We start from the raw sequence: 21,610 nt of genomic DNA, 5'->3' as shown, positions 1-21,610 counted from the left end.
AGAAAGGCAGTCTACCACTTTAATTTTTGACCATTTAATTTTGCGCCTCATACTCGTCACGGTGTTTTGAGACTTCCAATTCACACTTCCATGTTGTGGGTGAAAACTAGTTCCGGTGAATTAATTNTATTTTTATACAAATACATACGATTACAAGTAATTGATTACTTGTAATCGTGATTACAAGTAATTGATTACATAGCTGTAATTATCTGTAAACAATTACAGTTGTAATCGATTACTGTAATCAACGGCCAACTCTGGTAGAAAGTTTGTATACACAATAATTTAACGGAAGTTTTCTATTGTAGTACGAGAACATTATTCCACAACAGAACCTTGCAAGTCTGAATCGAAAAGTTCTGAAACGAGTGTGAAGGGCAATAAAGAGAAAGCAGAAAGGCAGTCTACCACTTTAATTTTTGACCATTTAATTTTACGCCTCACACTCGTCACGGTGTTTTGAGACTTCCAATTCACACTTACCTGTTGTGGGTGAAAACTAGTTCCGGTGAATTAATTCCAGCAACATCATCCTTCAATATAAAAATGTACAATTCAATTGACATTCCAAATGTAATATATTTAGAGCATTAAAGTTATTTTCCGTTGAAATTAAATTCAAAACTGCGTTATTCATAAACAGTGAAGCTTTTTTAATCTCAATGAAAGAAAATTTCAAACTTGAAGGACAAAATGATAACTGTTTTAATACCATAATTTTGTACAATTTCCTTATGGTTTCCCAAGAAATTAGATATTGCTACATGTGCATCATAGTGCCCTGCAGGCAAGATTCTTCATTACCAAGTAAGTTAATCACAATATGGACAAAGATGTTGTGGTGTATGGGTCGGTATAAAACAGTGACCCCGCACCCCGACTTGAAATAGTCATACCTCGATACCATAGTCACCGCCACAGGTTCAAACGAAAGTCTGGAGGAGTTCTTATTTTTGACAAACTATACACGATCGCTATCAAACAATCCTTTGCTTAGGTTTTTTCCGAGTAGTAAGGATAAATAAAAGTTAAACGAAAGTAAGGTCAAGAGGTCAACACTTTCAAAACAAATTTCACCGAGTGTTCACATCGGAAGCTGTCGCTGGCTTTAGGACCGGTCTTCTATACTCTGTTGCAAGTTAAGACCATTGCGATATGGGATTTAAGTATTTATCCGCAACTTCATATAGTTCAGTTTTATTTAGTCATTACATAAATATGCTTTCAACCCAATATAAAAAGCTTTTAAAAGTAAAACTCGTCTAGCAGAAATTTAATCCGTGCTATCTTACGATACGTGTCATAATTAAAAAAAGGATTACAGTTTTACTGGAATCCTAGACTTTGTGACCTATTTCGATAAATAAGGAAAACATTCACTTTTGGAAAAAGAAACTATGAAGCGAAACATTGGATTTGATTGGACCACTAAAAATAACACGTCTTATGCTACTTATTTTTTTACTTTTGTAGAGCTGTAGAAGAAAATCGCTTGCAAGAAGGAATTCATCATTCGTTCATCAGTTTCTTTAAAAGCAAACAAAGACGTATATTTGTTACAATTTTTAGACATGATTTTTATTAATATTTAATAACAAACAATATTCTTATTAACAAACAATAAGTTTCATTTACCTCATTTCACACTATTTCAGAAAGCAAGCAAAAAGTTTGTGCAACGTCGCTTCAAGAGTTGGCCATGCTGATATTCGTTCGCGCTTGACATCCATTTGGCGAAAAAGCTTAAAATAAAAAAGTAGGAAATCGAATTAATAAATTAAAGTTTAAGAATTTAAAAAATGTTAATTTACATAAAATTGTTACGCCTCTTGTGTTTCATCACTGTCCAACCAAAAATCTCTAATTTAAAAAGTTATATAAATTGCTAGTAAGTATAAAAGTGAAATGATAATTTGACTCATTGTAAACAAATTAAACTGAAAAGCAACAAAAAGTCCTAAATATCTAGTAAATTTAAAAAGTTTGTCCATTTCAAAGCATAAAGTAACTTATTGTGTAGCCTATGATAACAGGTGACGTCATAGCGCATCTTCGGAGAGCTGTAAACTACCCTGTAAACTCACATTTAAGATTCTGCTCCAAGAATAGCGTAGTCTTTAAAGGCTGTAGATAGGAATGACTTGAAGTTTCCTTGTAGAACACACTTGAAGATTCAACTTCTCTTAGATACCTACAAGAACAAAAACTGTAATATATAATATTCTCAATATTTAAACTCCAAGTGGATACCTATAGTTTGTCTACAGTAAGAACTCTCCTTGCCATTCGTCTGAACCCATGGCAGTAACTATGATAACGAGGTATAACCATTTCAAGTCGTGGTGTGGAGTCGGTGAAAAAACTGAATCTTTTTCTTCGATCTATTGTGTTAGCCCTAGAGAGAAGAGAAGCTACCCTCCCTGAAATGCGCTATTCTTGTTTCCATGGCAGCAGACGGCCTCAGCCTTTGTGGCGGGGGGAGTTCTTACCGTAGACAAACTATACCAGTGACGTCATCTTAAACAAATTGTGGCATTTGTTGATTCAGAAGCCAATCAATCAGGTTCGAAAGATACGAATGACGCTGCATATAGTTATCCAATTAAATTAGATTTAAATCCCATTGTTGGATATAATTGCTTCATCTAGACTTGCAAATATCCAATGTCAATAAATATGCCAGAAAATTCAACAAAAATAGAAAAATTCCCTGATGTATAGTCTTTTGTAAATTTTGAAAGTTTTTGATCTGATTGCAATACAAAACGTTACATAATATTGGTTTAATAAAATATTTTATGAAAATTAAAAAATTCCGCATTATCAACTCCTTTTTGAATTCATCAAAATTATTAACACATGTTAAAAACATCTGTAACAACTATATTAAATTTTAAAAAAATTAGAAGTCTTAAAATTTCTCAATATCAAACGTCTTAAAGTGTTCTTAATTATGAAACGGTATATTTTTAAGAAATCTTTCTAAGACTTTAGTTAGACAGAGACTAAACTCGCATTTGTGTCTCGTGATAGACTGACAAATTTAGAAACACAGATTCTTCGAAGTTTATATGAAACATGTTTTTGATCGAAATTTTTAACTTTCTAAATTTTCCTCTGAACTTAAAATTTCCAAAAATTCCTAATGCCGTTGAGAGTAACTTTGACGCATAAAAATTTAAATGCTTGAAAAATTCTAAAAAAAATTTGGTCTAAAACCTATTTGAAATATTTTCGTAATTAATTTCAAAAGTAATGACCATATGAATTTGTGGTTGTAGTCTGTTCAGATAACAGCTAGACAGTTCTGTTTTAATCTTTTTCATAGACCTTTAATTTTGTTGGATATTAATGTAATCAAAAAATTAGAAGAAAAAAAGAAAAGAAAAGGAACAATGCACTAGAGATTAAGATCTCCTTAATACTGCCACACGGGCAAGCCAGCTTGGTGAAACCGAGCAAATTTAAGGCAGAGTGCGCGTTTATTGTTTTTCAGTGGTGCCATCTATGGCCAAGAATTCAACTTCTGACACACCATACGCCACACCCGTTTATAGGACAGACCCATTCATACATCCACAAATCGTAATTTTGACCTGAATCAGAGAACGATCGATCTCCAATCTAGTACCCCCAGAGGTATTGATTTGTTATGGGAACATGAAGGACTTTTGCGACTCGCAGGTTTAACGTGCATCAGTCACTTTACTACACGGGGAGTCTTCGGCCGGCGGACGAACCCTCGAACTCTCAATAGGTAGGTAGGTACTTTGTTTACTCCGCATTATAGTTGCACAATTGGCTATTGGCGACGGTCTGGGAAGCATCTCTGAGGATGATCCGGAGACCTGCCATCACAATTTTGATCCTCTGCAGAAGGGATGGCTTCCCTACCTTGGTAACTCCGGTAAAGTGTTCTACCAAGTAGATCACTTTACCGGAGAACAGTTTAGCGAGGAACGATACCACACGCACTCGTCCTTACGCAGGCTGATCAGAGTGGTCACCCACCCTCGTACTGACCGCAGACAGTAATGCTTGTCTTCGGAGTTCCAACTGGGAACCGTGTCTTTACGATCCACTACGGGACATAAAATGCATGAAAATAAAAAGATGCTTCAAAGGTTGACCAAGGTTATGTGTTAAGCTCTTTAGAGCAGAATTTTTAGTAAGCACGTTGTTCATAATTCATAATTTTGTATTAATTTAAAATAAAATAAGCATAGATTTCGCATTTTAATAAATTATGGTTATGAAATACAGCATCAAACACCTGTTTCGTTTTCTGCGTTAAGTCCCGCAGTGGACTGATCGTATAGACACGGTTCTCAATAGAGCACCTAAGTCAAGCATCACTGGCTGCTGTCTGTAAGCGGGTGGTGAACTACTTTGATCACCCTAAATAGGGATCGAGGGTGCGCTGTTAAACTGTTCTAACCTGAAGAGCTCTACTTCGCGTTAGGCCGTCGGGCTACCAAATGAGTGCCATCCCCGCTGCAGAGAATCAAAATCGTATTGGCGTGTCTTCGGATCTTTCGGCAGTTCTGTTTCCCAGACCATCGACAATAGCCCGTTGTGCAGCTCTTTCTTCGTTCAAGAACATTATCGGTTAATTAATAAAAGAAAGTTAAAAGTTATTATAGGAATATGTAATAAATATATTCAATTTTAAGATAATATACCATGTTAAGAAAAAGCACGACTAAAAATAATCTGAAGTTGCAATTAAAAAACAATTCAAGAATTAACATTTACGAAACCTTGTTTTTTAGCTAGCTACTTAATTATATATGTAGGAAGTGTATTCCACACTTTATGCGCGCGCACATCATTGCGCACCTCATCACGCATCCCATTGCGCACATCCTAACCCTTTAACTAAACAGTGGTTAGATTGTCATTCTTCTGATTCTTCGCGCGCAGCGAATGTGATTGGAAGCTGACGAAGCAGACAGCCTTTTCTTATATGTTAAGCGTCCTGTATTATGTGCTATATGTTAATAAATATTTGTTAATTAAGTTATGCTCATTGCCTTTTCCCATATATATTATGTCGAAATGAGTAGTTCCAAGAAAACGCAAAAATTATGGTTAAAAATAGTCAACTTATTTCATTAAAAGCATATTTAGTATTTTTCCACCCCTTTGACAATTGAAATCGGTCGGTAGAGGAGCCAAAAGAGAAGAATCGCCTGATATGGCACTTACGCGTACAAAGAATGATTTAGTAAAAATAAAATAATAAATGAAATAACTAAATAAATTTATACATAAAAAACTGAAATTACTATACGAGTTGAAGGAGAGAAAAGAAACGAATTTTAACTACGGTGAACGATCAAGAAAGAAACAGTAGGATATCCCACAATTATTCGTCGTAAATTTGTCCAGTTTTCCAGAGTAATAGAATGGCTCCATCATTCGAAAGACCCCCCTCTTCTTCTTCAATTCACGCACGTGCTAAGAATGCATCAGAACACCCTCAACGAGGATTCTAATTCTTTTTTTTTGAGAGAAGCAACGACGGGTTTTTATTTAAGAGATTCGACACCTGTTCCAGGTAGAAGAAGAAAAAGAAGTTCGAATTGCATACCTGGAACACCAGGGTACCTCGTGTATTTTCTAACATTAACTGTGAAGATAATAAAAATAGTATAAGCTCTTAATTTCATGCCACCGTGTCTACACTAATTTGGAAAAAGGAGCTATTAGTTGCCTGGCAATTGCCCGTGTTCCTTCTGGATGTCTTGTGGAGCTCAGCAGGATGTCTTATGGATGTTATGGGGGAATGAGAAGCCTGTCAATCGCTTTTATGAGTATGGTGAGGAATTTTGCACGTGGTGAATCTTCCTTTATTTAATCTTAATTTTTGATGAGATGAAGCAGGTTGAAAAGAAAGAAAAGCTTTGTTTTTAATTATATAAAATAGCAGGCATAAACTAAAGAATAGATTTTTATAAGGCAAATAAAATAGTGGCAATAAAAATGTATTGTAAAATGGGGCAACTTTGCTGCAACCGAGATTAAGTTCTGCAAGATTTTGATTTTTCTAATAGTTTTGATAAGACTTATTAAACTTGAAAATATGTCATAAAATGGGCTGTAAAGTACAACTGAGACTAATGCGTGCTTTATTTATTCTTTGTACAAATATATGTCTCACTATCTATTTGTATATATTGTCAGAAAAGGAGGGTTAAGTTTGTGCAACTGGGATTAATTTGTGCATGATTTTGCCTTTTTCAAAAATGCACAAGATAATTATATCCATTAAACTAGATAATTTATCACATAGTGTACCGTAAAAGGGCTAAAAACTAGTGCAACCGCAATTATCTTGCGCATGATTTTATCTATTCGATATATGTCAGTGAAGGAGGGTTAAATTTGTGCAACTGGAATTACTTTGTGCATGATTTTGCCTTTTTCAAAAATGCACAAGATAAAGACATCAATAAACCAGATAATTTATCATATAATGTACTGTACAATGGCTAAAAACTAGAGTAACCATAATTATCTAGTGCATAATTTTTTCTTTTTCGAAAATATAAGTCTTTTCATGCATTAAATTAGATAATTTATCATATAATGTGGTGTAAAACGGATTAAATTCGTGCAACCAGGATTAACGTGTTCATGATGTCGTCTTTGCAAAACTATAAATCTCAACATCGATAAAACTAGACAATTCGTCATGAAATTTTCTGTACAATGGGTGAAATTTGTATGACAGGGCCTAATTTGAGTATAAATCAGTATTTGCAAAAGTATAAGTCTTGTCATCCATCAGACTAAGATTAGACTATAGTAGACTACACTTGATCTATCACAGATTTTCAAGTTAAATCTTTATAAGTTCCTTTTACACAAATCTTTAATTTAAATTTCATAATTAAATTCACTAATTTTGTTATTGTATATGTAACAGTTATTTTAATATTTCGTTCATTCAACCATTAAACAACATTTGAAATGAAAATAAAATGGTCCAATATTCTTTTTTTTTTTGAGCAAGAAGCAGAAAAGAAAAAAAGTCATAAGTTAATTATGTATTCTCTTCCATTTCTTTCTAAGATAGGAACGAAAAGAAAAAAGAAGAATTCACCTAACTACTATTTTTTTTCTATGTCTATTTTCTATGCATATTTTTTTTTTCGGTTTCTATGTCCTTTTTACTTTTCTCTTTTTTTCACCATTTCTCTTTATAAAAGAAGAATATTGCATGCAATCATATTTTGCCACCCCGTCTTTTTTTCGTCCCCGCATGAGAATCGGATCGAAATACAAAAAGGATATTTCATATAACTGAGTATGAATTGATTTTTTTTGTGTGCATATAATTAAAAAGTAATTAATATTTTTTTAAAAAACTTCAGGTGATATCGCATTTCATCAAAAAATAAAAAGAATCGTTCATAAGTGATTACGAATTTTCATACTTTTCCAAGCTGGCTTTTATGTTTTATACACTGAGTTTTTTTAAAAAAAAAAATCTATTTTAATTCCCTTACAACCCCATACGTTCCAAAATATCCAAGTTTTGACAGAAGTGAAAAGTAAACATCTGAATCCACATTCTCTTTGACAGCCAATCTATCTTACACCCATCACGCTTGCCTGGACAATAATGAAATTCCAAATGAGTTCTATCATCGAAAGAAAAAGCCGGGGCAATCACCTCTAGTGATTTCTGCCCTCCTCCCCATCTTTTCAATCACATGCTTCACAACAAGACACGTCAAGACATTTCACCAATATCTCACCAAGGCTACCAAAACCCGGATCTTTCGAACATGGCCACTTGCAAAAGAAAGAATGTCCCTTTTTTTAGCAAAAGAAGAGACCTCACAGACGGGTATTTGACAAAAGACTGATATTCTCTCGCCCCAGTGTGCCCCAGCGATCATACTAAATCAAAGAGTAAAGAGGGGGGTCACAAAAAAGTCACGGGACTTGTTTTTCAACACGGTGAGCTTTTGTGGCTGGACAAAAGAATATTCTAAAGGATGAGAAAAGGAAGGAAATTGTCACCCACCAGTTTTCATTTATCCCCGAAGTCTGACAACATGGATACATTATTGAAGAAATGACTTTTTGGGCGACATGCTGGTTTTTTCTTCATGTTTATTGGATTGTATGCCAGAATGGGAAGCTCTTGCCTACCTGTCGAGATTGCATGCACTGGTTGAGTGATGAGAAAGGAAAAGTTACGCCAGCTGCTAATAGATGGCAGCACTATTCCTGAATTTAACTTGAAGAATTACTTACATTTTCTAAGAGTGTTGGGTGAAGTTTCTGTCCCATATTTTTTTTTAGTTAAATTATTGAAATAAAAGAATGTTACGAACTGTAAAATTACTAAGGCAAAAAACCAAAAGAAAATACTAACAATAAGATATAAATATTAAATTAACTTATATTCTGCATTTCTTCCTTTTTACAAAATTCAAATCTGCGAAAATTTTTCTTACAATTTTTTTACGCTTGAATTAACACATTTTTTAGCAAAAGTATTTTTAAAAAATAAGGAATTTACCTGTAGTACTTTATACATACATTTTGCACAACCCAAGAAATTGGCCATGCTAGAAAAATTTAATTCTATCAATTTCAGTTTTATGTAAATAATAATTTTAATTTACTAATTTCTTTAAATAACCTTTTAAAGCAGTTGAAATAAAATGCAATGGATATGCAATGAGACTCAATAATGTGTTGTCTTTTTAGTTGTAATTTCGAATTAAAGATTGTGAATTATTTAACCATTTGTTGCATTTACAAAAAATTTCATCAATTTTACTATAAATTAACAAAAATCTTTTCAATATTCTTTTTTTTTTTAAGGAAACAACATTAATTATTTTCATCGATTTTTTTCATTTAATTTTGATTGTTTTCTGAACTTTTAATAGCAGCTGCACAATGGGTATTGGTGATGGTCTGACAAACATACCTGAGGATGACCCGAAGACATGCCATTACATTTTCGATATATTACTATTAGTATTGTTCATTATCATTATTATAGTACTATTAGTATTATTCATTATTATTATATTACTATTAGTATTATTCATTATTATTATATTACCATTAGTATTAATCTTTATTATTATATTACCATTATATTATGATTATCATTTTAAAATAGCTTTTAATTTCCGTGACAAATTGCTTTTGCTGTGCTAAGATTTAAGTATCTATAGAGTTGAGCATTTGGTGCAGTTGAAAATAAATTATAGAATGAAAATAATTTACTTAATGTTTATTGATATTTTTAATGCATTATCCTTAAAATAATTGGTAAGTGTTATGAGTTTGATTGGATTATAACATTATAAAACTAATTAAATGGAGGAATTTTTTTAAAAAGAAATTCAATATTTCTGAATATTTAAGTACTAAGAAACCGTGGCCACAGTGTAAGTTTTGATACTTGGTGTTCAAAAACAGTTTATTAAGATACATTGAATTACAATTACATGAACAAAATAATAAGTTAATGTCTTATAGTTGTTATGGGCGTGACATTTATTTAAAGTCACTGACGCAACATCTTTTTAAATTGAACAGAAATATAATATAAGCAAATTATGATGTAAATTTATGAAAAAAATCACATTTGAGCACTTGACATTGTGGGCACTTCATTATTTCAGTTTGTATTGATAATTTGTTGCGTCTACTGAAAAAACATTTTTCGTAAATGATATATGAAGTAAGAAAATAATTTAAAAGGTAAGAAATCTATTGAAATTGAAGCAAACAAAACAATTTTATTTTTAATACACATATAAAATTTCACTATTATAAGGCATTTTTTATTTTATTTTTTAATTTTAAAAAATAAATGTGATAATGGGGACAGATTTTTTTTCTCTTTTTAATCAAACTAAATAAAAAGAAAACAAGGAATAAGAAAAGAATAATAATTTAAACTGTTATTCCGATACTAAGTTAACATAAAACATGGAGTTTAAAATAAAACAAAATTTAACATGATTAACGATTTCAAGATTAAAAATTTGAAATTATTTCAATGATAAATATTAACAATTTGTAAAAAGATTAAAGAAAATCCCTTAAATATGCACAATCTACAAATAAAAGACAAATCAAGGAGAGAGAAAATTTGCAGTAGAGAAAAACAATTACAGCCACGAAATCAGAAAGAGAGGAAAGAAACATAATATTATTACCTTTTGATGTTATTACTGTATCATTCATTAACGTGCTAATTAAAAATAATCAGAGTAGTAAATATTATTTGTATGTCATTATTTTATTGAGCATACAAGTCACACCCGCAACGAAAACTTAGAACATTTCATGCACAAGCATGAATTGACTGAACAATTTAATTTTTTTCAAAGACAATTTTTTTTAAATATTATTGTCTAACATAAGAAAACACAGTTCATACAGTTATTGTTCCCAGAATTATAACTGTATGAACTACTGAAAGATGAAAATGCATGTCCTTTTTGTGTCACACAAGCACCTTGCGGAAATTATTATTTTTCTTCCAAAAAAAAAGGTAATGAAATATCTGTCAATTTGCAGATTTGTACTAATATGTCAGTGATCTACATTGAAATCGATAAAAATTTAAATCAATGCTCTAAAATATTTTTGTTAATGGCTAATTAATTTAGTTCGTGTTAATCCGCAACTTTGAAATTCGACGCACAGTGACTTTTAAATAGCCGAAGTAAAAAAATCAACGAGCAAGCACGCTAAACTATTTCAATGGAGTACAAAATTAAGACAATAAATTTAAATCTTTGTAATACTGAAAATTAACTTAATTTTTTGAAAAAAGAAATTTTTTGTTTTATTTCATTATTTTTTTCCTTTTTTAGAATTAGGTATTTTAGTTTGTATATGTGCGAAAGTGGTTAAAATTATTTCGATTGCAAGATTTTACTCTCTAATACATTAAAGCCCGCTAACAAAAATGTGAAGAAAAAAAATATTATAAGTGATGATGAAAAGAAGAAGAAAAAAAATATTATAAGTGATGATGAAAAGAAGAAGAAAAAAAATATTATAAGTGATGATGAAAAGAAGAAGAAAAAAAATACTATTATAAGTGATGATGAAAAGAAGAAGAAAAAAAATATTATAAGTGATGATGAAAAGAAGAAGAAGAAAAAAGGCAAGCTATTGCTTTCTTTCTATTTTTCTTCGAAATTAGAAGAAATGAGTGCCAGCAACAGTACTTGTTATCACTCACCCCTTAAATACACCCAACTGTCAACGGTTATTCTTTAGAATAAAAGTAATTTATTTCTTTTAATTTAAAAGAAGCCTTCTTCTAATTCGCCCTTCACGTTTCTGGGTTCAATTCTGGATGGTGACGTGATCAAAACAAGCATCGCATAAATTCTTTGGATTCCGAATAGCGCGACGGGACACTTCATCGGGACCTACACGACTACTCACCTTTTTCAGAGGTTTTTCTTTCTTTCTTTTTTCCTTTTTTAAAAAAAAGAAAAAAAATCTTATGTTTTCCCACGAAGAATAGAGTCAGTTTCTCTTTATTTTGCTTTTTTTTTTTCATTTCATTATATCTTGGCAGGGATTAAAACTTGCCTCAGAAGGAAAAAGACAGTGAAAAAGAAACAAATTTGAAAAAGCCATGAACTTTAAAAAGGGAAGTGTTCGTTTTATGTGAATATACAGCTCATGATACTTAAAACGAAATAGAATATAAAAAAGGCAAAGTTTATTTTTTTATTAAAGTATTTCCTCGGCAAAAGAAGGAAAAAAAACTTTGAAAATGGGAATAATTCGAATTATGATATTTGTATGTGAGAAAGTATTCGATCGATATATAGGTAGGTTATGCAGGGAATAATTCGATTTATGAAAGTTGTATATGAGAAAGTATTAGACCGATATACAGGTAGGTTATTCAGGGAATAATTCGATTTATGAAAGTTGTATATGAGTAAGTATTAGATCGATATGTAGGTAGGTTATTCAGGGAATAATTCGATTTATGAGAGCTGTATATGAGTAAATATTAGATCGATATATAGGTAGGTAATGCAGGGAATAATTCGATTTATGAAAGTTGTATATGAGTAAGTATTAGATCTACTTATTGGTAGGTTATGCAGGGAATAATTCGATTTATAAAAGTTGTATATGAGTAAGTATTAGATCGATGTATAGGTAGGTTATGCAGGGAATAATCCGATTTATGAAAGTTGCATATAAGTAAGTATTTGATCGATTTATTGCTAGGTTATGCAGGGAATAATTCGATTCATGAAAGTTGTATATGAGTAAGTATTAGACCGATATATAGGTAGGTTATGCAGAGAATAATTCGAATTATGAAATTTGTATATGAGTAAGTATTAGATCGATATATTGGTAAGTTATGCAGTGAATAATTCGATTTATGAAAGTTGCATATGAGTAAGTATTAGATCGATTTATTGCCAGGTTATGCAGGGAATAATTCGATTTATGAAAGTTGTATATGAGTAAGTATTAGACCGATATACAGGTAGGTTATGCAGGGAATAATTCGATTTATGAAAATTATATATGAGTAAGTATTAGATCGATATATAGGTAGGTTATGCAGGGAATAATTCGATTTATGAAAGTTGCATATGAGTAAGTATTAGACCGATTTATTGCTAGGTTATGCAGGGAATAATTCGATTTATGAAAGTTGTATATGAGTAAGTATTAGACCGATATATAGGTAGGTTATGCAGAGAATAATTCGAATTAAGAAAGTTGCATTTGAGTAAGCATTAGATCATTTATAGGTAGACTATGCAGCTTATTACATTTAAAATGAAATAGTATTATAAGAGGAAATACATAAATTATAATAATAATAAGAATAAATATATGGTATAAACATGAATAAGCATACGAAGGAAAAAAAACATGAAAAAATACTTTGAAAATATGAGTATTCAAGTTATAGGTAGGTTGAATGCGCACTGTGTATGAGTGGAATATCATTACTTAGTATTCTTAAAATGAAGTAGATTAAGAATAATAAGTATTATGCAGAAATAAGTGAAGTAGAATAATATGAAGTAATATTTTTGAAAATGGGAGTTTTCGAGTTGTAGGTGAGTTTTAGGAATGTTGTATATGGATGGGATATGCAGTTTTTGAGTCTTAAAATGAAGAAGATTAAGAATAATAAGTACTATGAAGAAATATATAAAGTAGAATGATATACAGGAATACTTTGAAAATGAGTGAATAAGTGAAATAAGTGAATATTCAACTTATAGTTGGGTTTTATGAGCAAAGCACTGTATATGGGAGAAATATATCGCTTAGGAGTCGCAAAATAAAGTAGATTAAGAATAATAAGTATTATGGAGAAATATATAAAGTAAGAAAATATGAAGAAAAACTTTAATAATATGAATATTTTATTTACCTTTGAACCTTTAGAAGTAGAACCTTGTGTCAGTTGTAAATGTGTTTGATTTGTAATGATATTTCAAATGAAACAGAATATAAAGAGGGAAGTGTTCGTTTTTTATTACATTTTTGAAGCACTTCTTGAACAGAACTGATAAATTAAAAATACGAATATCAGAGTTACAGTGGATTTTAAACATTTCATAGTGTTTAACGTCATGCATCTGGTCAAATTTCAATCGACCTTAAAAGTTATTCAAAAATAAAGCAAGTTTATAAGAGGAGATTCGGGGTATATTTATTTCACTGACAAAGAATAGAATGAAACTATGCTCCAAGTTAAAAATAATCAAATGGAAAATTTTAAATTTTTTTTTGAAATTTTTATTCAATCTTTTACTTAAGGATGTTCTATAAAGTCCACTCTTAATTAATATTTTTAGAATTTTCTTGGAAAAAAAAGTTGCGAAATATTTATAAGAATATAATTTAGTAGAGATCTCAAATAATAGTTTAAGCCATAAAAATAGAAGTTTTCAAAATCTAAGAAATTAATTGTAAAGAAAGCTGTATATAAGAGATTATAAAATTAATAACGCTAATTTATTGATTCGCTTCCTCTCTTTTCTTGCACTTAATTTCATTTATTCACTACCTATATCAATTTATCCAAAGGAAAAAATCTTTTAAAAACTAATTAATAAAAATAAAACTAGATAGTTTTTTTTCCTCGCTTTTCCACATAGAAGAGTCTTAACACTCACTAAGGAAAAGAGCCCAAACAGTTTGAATTCAAGTGTGTGGAATTAGAATGAATTAGAATTTATCATTTTAAAAACCGAACTAATGTTACTCGTCTTCAACGATTATCTATACCTTATATTTCATGAAAGTAGATTATTTACGCTAAATTTATACATAATTACTTAATTAAAAATACATTTAGATTAGTTTTGTTACTTATTAATGACGCAGAAAGACTTGATTTGCATACTGAGAGGTAAAAATTACCTTAATGAATGAAAATGAATAAAATATCAAACAAATGTGCATTTTTCAGTCTAAAACAGAGTATGATTTAATTTTTAAAAATCAGTTGCAAAATTTGCTAGTGCTAAAAAAAAGTACTAACAAAATCAGAGTTCATACGAGCATTTTTTTAAAGCTGTACTGCACTACCCGATGTGATGCAGACAATTTAACATCATTACAGTGTGTGACTTATTGTAATAAGACGATCACTGAATGGTAAACTTTAAGTATTTATGTTACGGTTAAAGAAATAAATATGGTTATTAATAATTCTAACTAGGCAAAATTAATAATAACCGCTTCTTTCGGTCAAAGTGAGAAATATCGCAAATTATTATCTTTAAGCGGTTATTATTAATAATAACTAAGGCCCGGATTTTGATGACATTTGCATTTTTTTGCATTTTTGGACATTTTTTGTCCTTTAGGGCATTTTTTTTTTGATTTATAGGGAATTTTTTTTTTTAATTTTGGGGCGTATTTTGCATTTTAAGGCATTTTTTAAGTTTTTTGTTAATTTTTTCCAATTTTTATTATTTTTGGGGGCATTTTTATTACATGAAATGCAAGATTTGTCTTATAATTTGTCTTGATTCAGAAGCAAAACGTGTTGGCCTCTGATAAAATCGAAGGAAACTTATTATTTATCAAGTCTAATTTTGATATTGTGTCCTCGACAATTACAGGCTTGGAGAAACAAGAATTGGAACTTTGCGATGCAATAAATTATATTGACGTAGTGAGTCAAATATTGCAAAAGGCAAGGGGAAAGATAACACAAAGTGTAGCAGCTGAATTGAACAAAGTTTTGGAGAAGAACACTGGCTTCCAAACAATGAAGAAAATCTGTAGGATATTAACAGGTGAAGCAACATCTTTTCAAATTGAAGAAGAATTGTCAGTAAGTAAGACCGTCTTTTTGAAGTACGCACCAATAACATCAGTAGACGTTGAAGGAAGCTTCTCCNTTAGCCATTTAAACAATAAATATTATGAGATGGAAGTTGTTATATTCATTAAAGTTTCTATACAAAATGAAAATGTTTTAGAGTCGATACAATTTCCTTTTTTTTGCTGTTGTTATTTTAGGATATAAAACATATTTTTCAAACTTTATCTCCGGGATGTTTCCCAGACCGTCGCCAATAGCCCATTGTGCAGCTCCAGTGCGACGTAAATTAACAACAACAACAACATCAAACTTTAATGAACGTAGAAAAGTATTGCATTGCTTTATATTTTTTTAAATGACTCATAATAGTTTTAAAGAGCAAAACATTGTTTTGTTCAAAATTTTTATTTTATTTAAGCCATGTCATACAACATTTTTAGCTCAATTTTCGCATTTTTAGAGCATTTAAGGGCATTTTTTACACTTTTTAAGGGCATTTTTTGCACTTTTTAAGGGCATTAGTTGAGATTTTTTAGGTCATCAAAATCCGGGCTCTAATAATAACCAATGAAGTGGGGTCAATGTGATTAAAAGGTGTTTATATGGCATTGGGACATGGGTGTGCCTCTTTGCATATGTGCTACGGTTAAATTAATAAATTCGGTTATTATAATAACAGATCAAATTTAATAATAACAGCTTTTTTTAGTCAACCCCCGGTAAACATTTACATGTTTTTTAAAAATAAATTTAGCACCTTCGTGATTGTATTTAGCGTGACAGATCACTATACGGAAATATCCCCAATAACATTGAACATTGACCAAACTTCTTTGGCAATTATTAATAGTAGCCGGTTAATGTGATAAAGTTGTTTAAATTATTCGCTTTAACCGGCATATTTGATTATTATTAATATTGACAGGTTAGTATTAATAATAACAGTCTATTCACTTTGAATGTAGCATTTATACTTGTATGAAAATTTATATGCTCAAATGCGTGGTGTTCAAATTCGGTATTTAAAATATCGTATTTAAAATAAAAAAAGATTTTAAAAAAGATTTTAAAATCGCTGGACTGAAGTAAAACAACTATATGTAACAATAGTCGCGAATTGAGTGCGTCAAAAAGTGATTACTCAAGTTCGAAATTCGGGTGCCAAAATAAGATTGTATTAAAAACATCGGAATTCGTATGACCATAAAAAGCGCTGTAAAAATGAAAAATAGGTAAAATAACTGCCGAGAAAACGACGTGGATTAACGATATAATATGCCCATAAAAAAGTGATTACTTAAATTCGAATTTTGGGTTCATAATATCATGACATTAAAAATACCGAAGTTTGAAAATTCATGTGGAAATCACCGATAAAACCGATTTATAAATATCGAAAAATGATCGGAAAACAATGAAGATTTATGATGGAATCGTCGTTAATCGAGAGCGAAAAGATGTGTTAACTCTAATTCAGGGCTCGAAAAAACTCAGAAATTTTACCCGTCCCCGAGGACGGCTTGTCCAACAATGTACCCGTCCTCCTTTGAAACTAACCCGTCGCTTCTAAATAANGAATTTCAAAAATCGCGTGAGAAACGACGGCGAAACGATCGAAAATCTATATTATCAGAAGTTACTAGTAATTTTTGTTACTACCAAATTTTTTTGTAACTAGCGATTGAATTCTTTTTTTTTTTTTTACTAGCAATAGTCGATGACGTGGTCTAGGACTCGAAAAAATTCAATTTTCCATACCTTTACCTGTGCTATTAAAAATATACACTTATGTTATGCAAAAAAAATACAAAATAGTTAGAAATAAAACCAGATTTTTTAACATTTATCAATGACTGAAAACTACATGACTTAGAATAAAGATGGGATAAATTACCCAAATTACATGAATTCAAAAACACAAAACAAATGTGTATTTATCAAGTGTATATCTTTGATTTAAAGAAAACATAACATAACATAAGTGTATATTTTTGATTTCTAGAAAATTGAAGATATGCACTTATGTTGTGTGCAAAATAGTTAAAAATAAAACCAAATAATTTTTACCATTTATCAATGACCCAAAACTGCAAAACTTAACACATAAATGAGATAAATTACACAAATTATGAGAATTCAGAAACGCAGAACAAATATGTATTTATCAAGTGTATATCTTTGATTTCTAGAAAATATAACGTAACATAAGTGTAAAGCTTCCATTTCTAGAAAATCGAAGTAATACATTTCTGTTATGTCACACTAGTACAAAATAATTAAAAATAAAACCAGACTATTTTTACCATTTATCAATGACCCAAAACTGCAAGACTTATCACATAGATGGGATAATTTACCCAAATTATATGAATTCATAAACGCAAAACAAATGTGTACTTATCAATCTAGAAATCGAAGAAATCAATTTCCCATACTTTTATCGGTAATGTTTGATTTACAATTTCTTCTAATCTCCACCTTTATTTCATTACCAATCAAAACAGATCAGTAAAATCAATAAACATGAAAAATACTCCGCCCGACATCAATTAATCTCCACTACACATCTTTCAATAACAGATGTTTAACGTTGGGCTGTTCAACTTCTCAAAAAAGGCGAAGGAAAAAAAATAAGAGACTGAAATTTCGATAAGTATTCGATAAGTGATCCAAAATGCCCCTGTCGAACAAGAGGGAGGAATGAGGCCCTAGCACAATAGGTGTGAGAGGGGTTGTTCCCGATGAAGCTTATGTCAGATTGCTTCAGCCAGATATGAGCATCGCTGAATGGTGAAGTTCTTAAACCATATGGCTGCATCCAAAAAATATTGACTCCTCTTTTTAACATCTGCGAATAACAGTTTAGAAAATGCTATATGCTTATGCATGATAAGATTCAAAAAGCTAAAAAGTCAAGTCATTTTTTTTCTTTCACCTTCTTTCAAATCAATGTCTTTGGGAAACTTGTTTTCGTTCGCTGTTTAAAAAGCAATCGAAACGATGGTTATCGTATAGAAGAGGGATGTGAAAAGTGCAGAACAGTAGTGATTGTAATGTGGGATTTTCATTTACTGTTAAACTATATGAGAATAACGCATTCGTAAGGCCATGTCTTTTGACAACCTAAACAAGTCCCCTCACCACCTAATAAGTCCCGATGACTTCCTATAGTAAGTCCCATTTTCCATCTTAATGATACAGTTATAAATTTAGTCAAATGTCTTTAAAAATGAAGATTCCAAACAGGTTTGATATGTGACTAAGAATTTAGACCTTGAGAACAATTATAAATTTGACACCGAAGGTTTTTTTTTTTCCTTTGAAGAAGAAGAAGAAAAAATGGCTAAAATGGTACTGTGGGGCAAATTTAGCAAACATTTTTAATCTTTCAAAGCCACTGAGGTTAGTTTAAAGAAAAAAAGTTAGTACGAAACATCGTTCAGTCTTATTAGTAGAAACCGTTCATTAGAAAAATAAAATGGTTCAGAACAATTTTTTTAATTGTGAATATATATGCGTATAATGATCACCGAAACGGGAGAAAATATCACTTTTTATGCTTGTTTGTTTCTTTTTTCTTTTAATCCTTTCTTTTTTTAAAATTTTCTTTAGGAAGATTTTAAACATACGCAATTTGCTTTCGGCAGATGGAACAAAGCTCGTGTTTTTATCAATGTATACAACAATAACTCTTTGACGCAGAATATTTCAAACATATTTTTCATACTTTTTCATTATTTTGTGTAATTTTGGTGAAAATAAGAGAAAATGTAATATTTAACCTTTTTAATAACTCATAGTTATGAAATACTGCATGAAACTTTCGCTTCCTTTTCTGCGTGAAATGTAAACTCTTAGAAATACGGCTCACTCCCAAACAATAATTTTTTGAATTTGCACTTATTAGCAGTTATTTAGATCAAAGAGAAACGGTTATTCCTTATTGAAATTTTAATACATTTTAATACAAACGATACGAATGTTTTTTAATACAAACATATTTTCGATAATCTAACAGCTTTTTTTATAAACTAATAGAGTGATTTTTATAATTAAAGAACATCAAAATATATTTTTGCTTGTAATTAGAGAGTCAGAAAAAAATGGGTCACCAGTGTCCGATCTGCGTCGAAGGGTTAAAACCCGTGATTTCTAAAGATTAACAGATAGCAACAATAGTAAAAGTCATTCATAATTTCATATATGATTTTAATTAATACAGAACTCTCTCATTGTGCTGTAAGCATTTTTTGCTATTATTCTTTTCTTTTGAAAAATAAAAAAATACTTCGCACTACTTATTTTGAAGTTAAAATGCATAATTATTTAAGACGCTTGCCTCCATGAAACCATTTTATAAAAGAAGAACCCAAAACTTCCAAAGCTAACTCAAAATCTTTACCTTTTTTAGAAAAATATCAAAAATAAGCACTAAAAAAATAAAATAGTTACTTACGGCTTTTTCAGTTTAGGATGGACAACTATATATGCGTCCAATGACCGCCTAAAAAAAAGAGGAAAAATATCACTTTTAATGTGTTTTGCGATGATTTCTAGTTTCTGCTAACGCAAACATCGGGATAAAGTCGAAATCGTGACCGTACACTGTTAGGGACACTTTGTTCTCTGGAACAATCGTGATGAAGCCATTATTCAGTGAAAAAAAGAGAAAATGGCCGGCAGAAGAAAGAAGCCGACGTTTACTACTTACGGCTTCATTTCTAAAGATTTGTTACAGTCTCTTTTATGGGCGAGTTCGGTTTTTTTGAATAAAGCCGGTAATTCTGCGTTTAACCGAATTTATGAAAAATATCGAAGATTTAATAGTTCATTAGCGGTTTTTAGCATAGTACTCAATTACAAGATCTTCTTTTCAAGGATGGTGGTACAATAGAATTTTTTTTTAATAGATCAAGTTCTTTAAAAAAAAAAATTGATTATTTCGCGAAATAATAAAGCGAGATTAGAAGTGATTTAGTCATAAAACAATTTCTTCGCTGAAATTTTAAACGAGATTGATCCAATTTATTTTCTTTGGAAGACACGTTTCCGTGTTGTATTATGTTTTTATAATGTTTTCGTACACGATCTACTGATAATAATTAATTAAAATTTGAATAAAGTACGTAATCCTAAAAGTAATAATTAAAAAGGTTGTTTCATTTTGGTCAAATAAAAATTTAAGTACATTTTAGAAGTAATAAAATTTTAATAATTCAAATAACATTGAAAATAAGTTCATGAACTTTTCTGCTCGAAAAAAAATAAATACTTCTGCGGAAAATAAAAAGAGAAAAAAAAATTTAAATTTTTAATTGAATGTTTATTACAATTTTTAAGTAAAATGAATTTTTAATTTAAAAAAAAATTAAGGAAAGGAGAGTAAATGAAAACTTTTTTCACGACGTTCAATATAAACGTGAGGATTTAATGTCTGTCTGTGACCTGTCTGCCTCATAATCTGTCCTTGTAAAGAACTCCCCTCACCATTCGTTTGGAGCTGTGGCGGTGCCCATGGTTACAAGGTTTAACTATTTCAAGTTGGGGTGTTGGGTCAATATTTAAGACGGGTTTCGTCTCGGGTTTGTAAGAGAAAGATTATATATATATATATATATAAATATATATATTAACTTTGGTATGAATTACTTCGATCTTCTGATCATTTCGTCCTTTTAACAAAATTAAAGTACAGTTTCATGTTCAATTAAGTTAAACTGGATTCAAATTATAAACTTTGAGATTTCAAGTATGATGTTCTTTAGTGATATTAATTGTCAAATACTAAACAAGGTGATCTAATTAGATTTTCTTTTATTTAACTTATTTAATTATTATTTGTTCGATGACTGAAAATATTTAAAACTAATTCTCTATAGAAAGTCCAACATGAGCGGTAAAACTAGGGGAGTATAAGACTTTATTGTTTTCAGAGATATAGCAATGCACGTAAAAAATGAATGCAACATTAATTCTAGAAGCACCATTGGGATCAATAAGATATTTTTTTTTCATTTTCCGAAGTTCTTTTTGAGGAACATAGGTTCACATTTTCTTTCCATCTTCTTGAAATGTTTCTAAATAAACCGCATTAAAGTTTCATAGTTTTATGTTGATTAATAAAACACGAAATTGTATATATAAATACCTACAAAAACCATATTAAATACCTAAAAAAACCAAAGGGGGCCATTTTGACCCTCATAAAAAATTTTATGTTTGTAAGTGAATACTGTTTTCGAACTTACAAGCTTTGTAAGAAACATAAAT

The 21,610-nt window shown here is 30.4% G+C and overlaps 1 long non-coding RNA gene across 1 annotated transcript; it reads right to left on the bottom strand.

Moving 5' to 3' along the window:
* Positions 1-415: 415 nt before the first annotated feature.
* Positions 416-19,974, bottom strand: LOC122269418 (uncharacterized). The gene is made up of 4 exons (XR_006225173.2): positions 19,797-19,974; positions 2,088-2,194; positions 1,639-1,745; positions 416-536 (listed from the first exon to the last, which is right to left on the bottom strand). It is a non-coding gene; the product is annotated as an uncharacterized lncRNA (long non-coding RNA).
* Positions 19,975-21,610: the final 1,636 nt, after the last annotated feature.

This window comes from Parasteatoda tepidariorum, chromosome 4 (genome assembly GCF_043381705.1).
Source record: "Parasteatoda tepidariorum isolate YZ-2023 chromosome 4, CAS_Ptep_4.0, whole genome shotgun sequence".
Taxonomy (NCBI): domain Eukaryota; kingdom Metazoa; phylum Arthropoda; class Arachnida; order Araneae; family Theridiidae; genus Parasteatoda; species Parasteatoda tepidariorum.
The sequence above is the reverse complement of the archived record's forward strand: the minus strand, read 5'-3'. Positions and strand labels throughout refer to the sequence as shown.